Here is a 9,074-nt window from a genome sequence, read left to right as displayed (position 1 = left end):
GCAGATGTAAACAGTACAGAAGGCACCGAGGGTCAAAATACTGGAAACGCGTTTGCGGTATGAACTGCACATGCGCAGAGCGTCGAGATGAGAAAAAAGTCCGATTATTTGATTATTGTTATTATGTTTTACTTTCGAAGATATAAAGTACGAAAATGCAGAACTGCCACAGTGAAGAAATATATTGTAGCGGCCATGGGGGCCGCTGGGGGTCGCTGCAGCAAGTGACTGTGCCCTGGCCAGCCGCAAGAGATTATGGGTGGAAATGTTTGGGCCGTTTTGGGTCTGTTGTGGGGTTTATTTGTATTCATTTATGTTCCCTTTATTATGACTTGTGTTAAGTAATTGTGTTCCTGTGTGCTGTTGCCACTTTCGTGTTGTTTTATGTTTATTATGTGTCGGACCGTGAGCCAAGGGGGTTGCAGAGTGAGTCAGATGGGGCCGGGAGCCGACATATGTTGGTCTTAAAGGGCACTTAAAGCTTTGTAAATCAGGTTTGGCTGGCCGTTTAATTAAAGGTACTGTAGGCAGGATTACCTTCGCAAAATGGTGATTTGACCCATCCAAGATGGCGATTTGAAACTCGGAGTCGTACCCACCTTGGGGTGCCGAGTGGGGCCGGCAGTGTCACGGCCGCCTGCCCCGGCAGGTTGATTCACCTGTGACCTTTTCACGGCGGGCCTGGGGTCAATGCCTTTTTTTCAAAGAATTTGTGCCGTAGGCAGGATTACCTTCGCAAGATGGCAATTTGACCCATCCAAGATTGCAATTTGAAACCCGTAGTTGGGTCGGCAATGTCACGGCTGCCTGCGCTGGCGGGTTGATTCACCTATGACCTTTTCACGGCGAGCCTGGGGTCAAAGCCTTTTTTTAAGAATTCCAGTAGAAACAGACGGTGTCCTCCGTGCATTTTTGATGATGTTATGTCCGATGAAGCAGGTAAATATGCAGGCCTGGACTTCCTCGTGTGCGTTCACGAGAAACAGAGCTTTAAAGCGGCGTCCCCTCGACCAATCAGGATAGAGCCTCAGGGGCTCTTCTGATTGGTCAAACATACCAGGAGCGGTCATGAATCCTTTTCAGCTCAGAACAGAGAAAGGAGAGGAGGGGGGGGGGCTGAGTTGTTGCGACAGCGCACGCTGGCACCTCGCCACTCCGAGTGGTGACGGGCGGTGCGGTGCTCACACGGAGCAGCGCAGAGCGGTGCTCACTCGGAACACGGAGCGTCGGGGCGCCCGGTGGGCCCGTGGGTTTTCATAACCCACCAACCCTACATAAATTACGCCTGTGAACTACGCTAAATGATCTAACCAACTCACTCTAATGCTAAAATGATGCTAATGCTAAAACAATGCTAATCTGATAATCGCTATGAGAAAGATGGCTCGCTCTGGTCCGACTCCAACTTGTGAGGGAGGCATCTGCTTATATAGGACTGTACTCGACGTACGATGGATGCAGCGGCGTGGGCGAAGCGTGCCATCATCCAGCCAATCACTAAACTCAAATGTAGTAAACACTGTTAAACCACTTGGGGCGGTAGTGAGACGGTTTTTGTCACAAAAATAGGATTTTAAACAAGTTTGCACTAAATTGTAAAAGTAATGTCAGAAATGAGTAGACAACAATATAAAACATGCATTTATACAGTTTATCAGCAAAAAAAAAGTGATTTGGGGATTAGTTGCTCTTTAAGGTCTGTGTGAGATGTTCTGGTGTTGTGCCGAGTTATGCATGCCTGCCAAGATCTGAATCTCCAGCTTAACAACAGTAAAGCTTATGTCCAGAGTTTTGAAAGAAAGAGAGTTTTTTTTTAATGTAACGTCTCAAGGTTCCGCCCTCCCTCTGCTTACCTGAGGGACCAAGCCACGTCCCTTTAATCCGGTTGTCAAGTCCTACGTCATTCGTGACGTTTCACCCATTTCCAGGTCCAAACTCTTTTGCGCGCTACATCGTTTACATCGGAAAACCATGGCGGAACCAGTCGTTCTATTTACCATCACTTCTTTTTTCGGCGATGCGTCAATTAGGGTGAAAAAAGGGCTGAATTCTTTTGACTCTAACAGAGTTATGAGTGTTTCTGTCCTCCCCGGAGGAATGATTAAGGGTAGCGTTCAAGCTTCAATGAAGAAGAGAGAATACAAAGTTGAGGTGAGTTAGGTATTAGCTGTTAGCTAGTAAGCCAGGTTTCTTGAATGAAGCTAAAATCTGTACATTCATAAACAGAAGCTGTCTATAAAAACTTATTTGAAGACAAAAGCAGTCAGTAAGGATTGATACCAAGCCTTCATATTATGAGTTTACTGGCTTAGGTGCAGGCTCGTAGGTTGTAGGTACTTTAATGACGGCCACGCGATGTAACTTCTAGGCTTTAGTTAAAGTAACAAACTTACGGCTAAAGAAGCCAGTGTGTTTCAACACCTTTTGAGTAAATGACATTACCATCTGTTCAGCGTAGTCTAGTCAGCTCTGATCTTTGTCAGGTGTCATTTACAAAAGTGTAAGTCACTGCTGTCTGTTCCCTTCTTAATTTAGAAAAATATTGAATATTATATTCCTGCTTTTTTTCCATCATTCGGAAAAATTTGCAAATTGAAACAACCCATATGCTTACCAGTGAATTTCCAAATTTAATACTTGTTTTTAGAGTTGTATAATTACTCATAAATCCAAAAGTTACCTATCCATGGGGTTAACATCTAATTCACTGTTCTGCTGCCCCTTGACTTGTTACAGAAATATAAATAAGATGATATTAACACAGCACAGAAAATCTCAAATAAGGTTGTTGGATGAGGGCAAATCTTTTGAGTGCAGGTGCATGTAGAGAATCAGCAGGTGAGGTACAGCAGTTGTGAGCGCCCAATTGGAAGGGACGAGTGCCATCATATGGCTGCTTTGCTGATCTGGGTGGAGAAGAATGTATCCCGGACAGATGTCGAGTGCAAATGGAGACGAGCAAAGACACCAAAAACGGACAACATCACCGACAAGAGAGTGTCTGAGATGGCTCCGTGCACAACACAAGGTTAGTTTTTAATCAAATCTGCTGCCATTTTTTTTCCTTTTTTTTGTGTGAATTGCACTTAATCTGTGCTACAAAAATCTTGTATTTTATGATAATTTCAAATATCATTACTTTAATGATTTCACAACTGTTGTTTCAGCTGGAATCAAAAGACCAGTCACACAGGAGGATAAGGATGGGCCATGGCGTCATTGGCAAAACTTGGCCGTTTTACAGGGATGGGTTGGATCCTCAGCCCTGAAAAGCCTCAGGTACAGCTTAACTGCTTTTCTTTTAACATCACAATCATACAATCCAAAATCATGCAACAATAAACATTGGTAATATTCAGTGTCAGAATTTTTCAGTATACCTATGCGAACATTTCCATCATTTCCCCGACTCTTCATTAGGGAGTCAAACTGGCGATATCGTTAAACAGCAGTCTGACATTGTGTGTGCATCTTTTTTTTACAGACTCTCCCTGTCAAAGCTTTTGCTGGACTGGCTGCCTCCCCAGAGTCTGACCAGGCAGAGGATACGGTCAGCTATGCGCTGGGCTCACTTGCTGTTTCTGAACAGGAGAAACAGCAGACTGACAGAGCCACGGCTGGACAGACAAAGAATCCATTCTGGTAAGAGAGTGACCAAGGCGATTCACAACAGGTTAATTGGAAAAAAGGTTTATTTTGACTTGGAAGTGATGGAAAAAAAATATGACAGGGTCTTATTTTGACTTCTTTTTACAGGTCAGCCTATCGCAAGAACCGCATCACAGCCAGCAAGTTGGGTGCAGTCTTGGCAGCAGTCAGGCGGAAGTCAGTCCCTCCTTCCCTGTTTAAAACCCTGCTTGGCCAGTATAACTCGAATGAAGGGTCTAAAGTGAGTACTAAGTTGTTTTTAAAAAAAATGAATCGAAATTTTCTGTGCATTTTATAAGGTAAAGTACAGTAAATTTTGTCTGGTGTCTGCCTGTTGGGGGACGGCAGGTGGAACTTAACTTAAGACTACAATGGGGTATTTTCACAGCTTCACTACTTCCTGAAAATAACTGTGCACATTCATTTCCTGTCTTGCATTATTGGCCAAACTGATTAATCCAGGTGTGTCTGGTTTAGACTGCTGCAACAAGACCAGCCAGAAGACCTGCATCGTGTCTGCGCAGCCTGAGCGTCTGACGTCACTCCGGTGAGTGTTTTCCGTGTTGGTGAAGCTTGCTGAAGCCTGCGAGCGACTGAAGTGCTTGCTGTCTCTCTCTTGCTATTACTGTTAATTCACGAAGCAATCAAAAATCGGGGTTATTTACGCCCCCGGGGTTACTTCGCCCCCGATTGACCAAGCGATCTCTCGTGAATTACATTTCTTCTCCGCCGTTAGCGCCACCGGCGTGCTGACTAGCTTAGCGTGCTAACTAGCTTGGTCCGCCGGGACCGCTATGGCGTCCTCCCCTCTGTCTTCTTTTCTTTCCTGCTCAGTGTGCCGTATGTTGAGTCAGAACCCTGCCTCCCTTGACGATAGGGGTATTTGCGTAAAGTGCAGTGTATTGACAGCGCTGGAGGCCAGGGTAACCGAGTTAGAGGAGCGGCTGCGCAGATGTGAGGGGCAGGGCAGCGCTAGCTATAGCGAGGTAGCGGCAGGGCTCGCAGCCCGTTCCCGCAGTGAGAGGAGTGTTAGCAAGCCTAGCCCCGCAGCGTGTCCCGAGCAGCCGGGACAAGACCAGGACCGGTTTGTGACAGTCCGGAGGAAGGCTAGTGCTAAGCACCGCCACGTAGCACTCCAAGAACCGCTTCACGTCTGCAATAGGTTCTCTCCCCTCAGCGACGACACGCCGGCTGAACTGGACACGCTGGTGATTGGCAGCTCTATAGTTAGAGACGTGAAGCTGCCAGCGGTGAAGGTTAGGTGTTACCCGGGGGCCAGAGTGGGGGACATCGAGGGGAACCTTAGGCTTTTAAAACAGGAAGGTAGGAGATTCCGTCGAGTCGTGATTCACGCAGGCGGTAATGATGCCCGGCGGAGACAATCAGAGGTGCTCAAATTACAAGTAGCCTCGGTGTGTGAATTGGCTAAGTCGATGTCTGATGCCGTAATATTCTCTGGTCCCCTGCCCAATTTGGTCAATGATGAAATGTATAGCCGACTTTCATCATTCAATCGCTGGTTGTCTAGATGGAGTGAGGAAAACGGAGTTATTTTTCTAAACAACTGGCGCACCTTCTGGGGAAAGCCTGGGCTCATCCGCAGGGACGGCATCCACCCAACTTTGGATGGTGCAGCCCTTTTAGCTCACAATATGGCTGATCGGCTTCGAACTCTAAATTGACAATCCAGCTATGAGCCCCGGGCGCAGAGCAGTCGTGTAGAACACTCCTCTGTTGATCTTGTTGATCTCGTCACTAATCCTGCTCCCGGATTTTTACAAGTCAAGCATGGAGGTTTACCGAGGCTAACAGAGACTGAGTCTGTCCAAAGTGCTCAAAGCATTAAAAAACAGTCAATGGGTAAAAAGCTTAACATCTGTACAAGACAAAATAACTTTTCCAGTAGGAAATGCATAAAATGTGGTCTACTAAACATTAGAGCAATCTCCACTAAATCTCTGTTAGTTAATGACCTTATTGGTGACAATAACATTGATCTCCTTGCTCTAACAGAAACTTGGCTCCAGCAAGATGATTATGTGAGGCTCAATGAATGTACCCCTCCAACCTATGTTAATTTCCAAACAGCTAGATCAACAGGTCGAGGTGGAGGTGTGGCAGTGATTTCCCACTCCAGTCTTCTTCTTAAACCCAAAACTAATGTTAAATTCAACTCTTTTGAAAGCTTAATACTAACGCTTACTTGTCCAAATTGGAAGAATCAAAAAGCTGTGCTATTAATTATTGTGTATCGACCTCCTGGTCCTTACTCTGACTTTTTAACTGAGTTCTCAGAGTTTTTAAGCAATATAGTATTGACTCATAACAAGATCCTTATAATAGGTGACTTTAACATCCATGTGGATGATTCTGGTGATAGTTTGAGTAATGCGTTTATTGCAGTATTAGATAGTATCGGTTTCACTCAAAATGTTGATGAATCCACTCATAGTCACAAGCACACCCTGGATCTGGTCTTAACATATGGGATAGAAGTCAGTGACCTAAATGTTCTCCCTCAGAACCCCATACTCTCAGACCATTTTTTAATTACTTTTCAGGTTTTGATTGAAGACTACTGTGCTCAAAAAGATAAAATTCAGCTGATACGGACATTATCTGAAAAATCTGTGGCTCGGTACAAAGAATTGATCCAGCCTGCATTTGCTGCATTATCTTGTGAACTCACAGAAATGAGCTTATTGACCAGTGGTGATAATAGTGATCAGTTTGTTGACAGTGCTATGCACTCACTAAAATCTGCCCTTGACGTAGTGGCCCCGTTGCAGCTGAAAACCAATCGACCCAGGCGCGTTGCTCCATGGTTTAATTCTGAAACCCGTGTTCTCAAACAAAAAACTCGGCAATTAGAAAGACTGTGGCGTAAATCTAAATCAGAACAATCTCTGAAGGCCTGGAAATGTAGCTTGCTAAGCTATAAACAAATTCTTTTTAAAGCCAAGACATTATATTACTCTCGTTTAATAGAAATAAACAAAAATAACCCTCGGTTTCAATTCAACACTGTAGCCAGACTGACAACCAGTCATACTGTAGTGGAACCAGTAATCCCAGAATCTTTAAACTGCCATGACTTTCTTAAATTCTTTAATGATAAAATCATAACCATTAGAGGTAAAATCAGTGAAGCGCTTTCCTCAGATCAAGCTCAGGGAATCCAGCCACTGCCTCCACCTGAAATACCTGAAATACTAGATAGTTTCTCATTAGTAAATGGGGCTGAGATTACTTCAATTGTAATGTCTTCTAAAACCTCAACCTGTCTCCTAGATCCAATTCCAACTAAGCTTTTCAAAGATATCCTTCCAGTTATCTTAAATACGATCATAACTATAATAAATACCTCTCTAGAAAATGGCTATGTGCCACAGTCATTTAAATTCGCAGTAATCAAACCACTGCTGAAAAAACCTAATCTCGATCCTGATATTCTAGCTAACTACAGACCGATATCAAATCTGCCTTTTATTTCAAAAGTCCTGGAAAAAGTTGTGGTTAAACAGCTTTACCGCCACCTACAGGACAATAGTTTATTTGAGAAATTTCAGTCAGGATATAGAGCTTATCACAGCACTGAGACTGCGTTAGTTAAAGTCACTAATGACTTGCTATTGGCGGCTGACGCAGGTCTAGTCTCAATCCTGGTTCTCCTAGACCTCAGTGCAGCTTTTGATACAATCGACCACAATATTCTCCTGCAGAGGTTAGAATGTGAGGTTGGCATCAGAGGAAAAGCCCTCTGCTGGTTCAAATCCTATTTATCTAATAGGTACCAATTTGTTCACGTTAACCAACAGTCCTCACCGTGCTCCCAGGTCAGTTATGGGGTTCCTCAAGGGTCCGTGCTCGGGCCAATTTTATTTCTGTTATATATGCTTCCTTTAGGGAACATAATTAGAAGTCACGATATCAATTTTCATTGCTATGCAGATGACACACAACTGTATTTATCTATGAAACCTGATCAAACTAATCAAATAGACAGACTCAGTGACTGTATCAGAGAAATTAAATCCTGGATGACTACGAACTATCTCCGTCTGAATCCTGGCAAAACAGAGGTCATTATACTAGGCCCCCATAAACTGAGAGAGTGTCTATCCAAACAGATTATTACCTTAGATAACGTCAGTGTATCCTCCTCCTCTACTGTCAGGAACCTCGGGGTCTTATTTGATCAGGATATCTCACTTAAAGCACACATCAACCTGGCTTGTAAAACAGCATATTTCCACTTGCGCAACATAGCTAAAATAAGAAACATTCTACCTAGAAGCGATGCAGAAAAACTCATCCATGCATTTGTTTCTGCGAGATTGGACTACTGCAACTCCCTTCTCGCAGCCTGCCCAAAAAGTGTATTAAAAAACTTTCAGTTGGTTCAAAATGCAGCCGCCAGATTATTAACTGGAACTAGAAGACGTGAACACATTACTCCCGTTCTAAAATCTCTTCACTGGCTTCCAGTCGAGTTTAGAGTTAGATTTAAAATCCTTCTCCTCACTTACAAAATCCTAAATGGGATGGCTCCAACCTATCTCCAAGATGCTTTAACGCCTTATCAACCAATCAGAGCACTTCGCTCTCAAAATGCAGGGTTACTGGTGACTCCTAGAGTCTCTAAATGGACACTAGGTGGAAGAGCCTTTAGCTATCAGGCACCATTTTTATGGAACCAGCTTCCAAGTGGTGTCAAAGAGGCAGACACAGTCTCCACATTTAAGGTTAGGCTCAAGACGTTTCTCTTCGATGCAGCCTATGATCAGGTCAGCTAGGGATTCTAAACTAAACTAAACTAAACTAAACTAAAACAAACCAAACCAAACTAAAGTAAACCAAACTAAACTAAACTAAACTAAACTAAAACAAACCAAACCAAACTACAGTAAACCAAACTAAACTAAACTAAACTAAACTAAACTAAACTAAAACAAACCAAACTAAAGTAAACCAAACCAAACTACAGTAAACCAAACTACAGTAAACCAAACTAAACCCAACTAAACCAAACCAAACTAAACTAAACTAAACTAAACTAAATTAAATTAAACTAAACCAAACCAAATTACACTAAACAAAATTAAACTAAACCAAACTAAATTAAACTAAACTAAACTATACTAACTAAATACTAGTTTAAACAGTTAAGTATCCACAAAGCTGCCCCAGGAGCTAGAATGCTGTGGGAAGTACGGTGCACTGAGCCCTGTCCTCTAATGTCTGAATGTTATTCCCTTTAGTCCGTTCATTGCTTTTCACCTGCTGTCCCCCCCTTCGAGGGGGAGTCTTCTCCAGTTTCAGTTGCTGACTCCACTATTACGAAGGCCTATGAACAAGCTCCGTCCGGACCGGGAGGACACCCCTGTCGGTCCTGCCCGTGGACTGGCTTCGGTTCTACTGCTGGG

General features: G+C 43.6%; 1 long non-coding RNA gene across 1 annotated transcript; it reads left to right on the top strand.

Moving 5' to 3' along the window:
* Window positions 1-3,167: 3,167 nt before the first annotated feature.
* On the top strand, window positions 3,168-4,265 carry LOC115403915 (uncharacterized). The gene is made up of 4 exons (XR_003933272.1): window positions 3,168-3,279; window positions 3,485-3,642; window positions 3,757-3,889; window positions 4,126-4,265. It is a non-coding gene; the product is annotated as an uncharacterized LOC115403915 (long non-coding RNA).
* Window positions 4,266-9,074: the final 4,809 nt, after the last annotated feature.

Source organism: Salarias fasciatus, chromosome 17 (genome assembly GCF_902148845.1).
Source record: "Salarias fasciatus chromosome 17, fSalaFa1.1, whole genome shotgun sequence".
NCBI lineage: Eukaryota > Metazoa > Chordata > Actinopteri > Blenniiformes > Blenniidae > Salarias > Salarias fasciatus.
The sequence above is the reverse complement of the archived record's forward strand: the minus strand, read 5'-3'. Positions and strand labels throughout refer to the sequence as shown.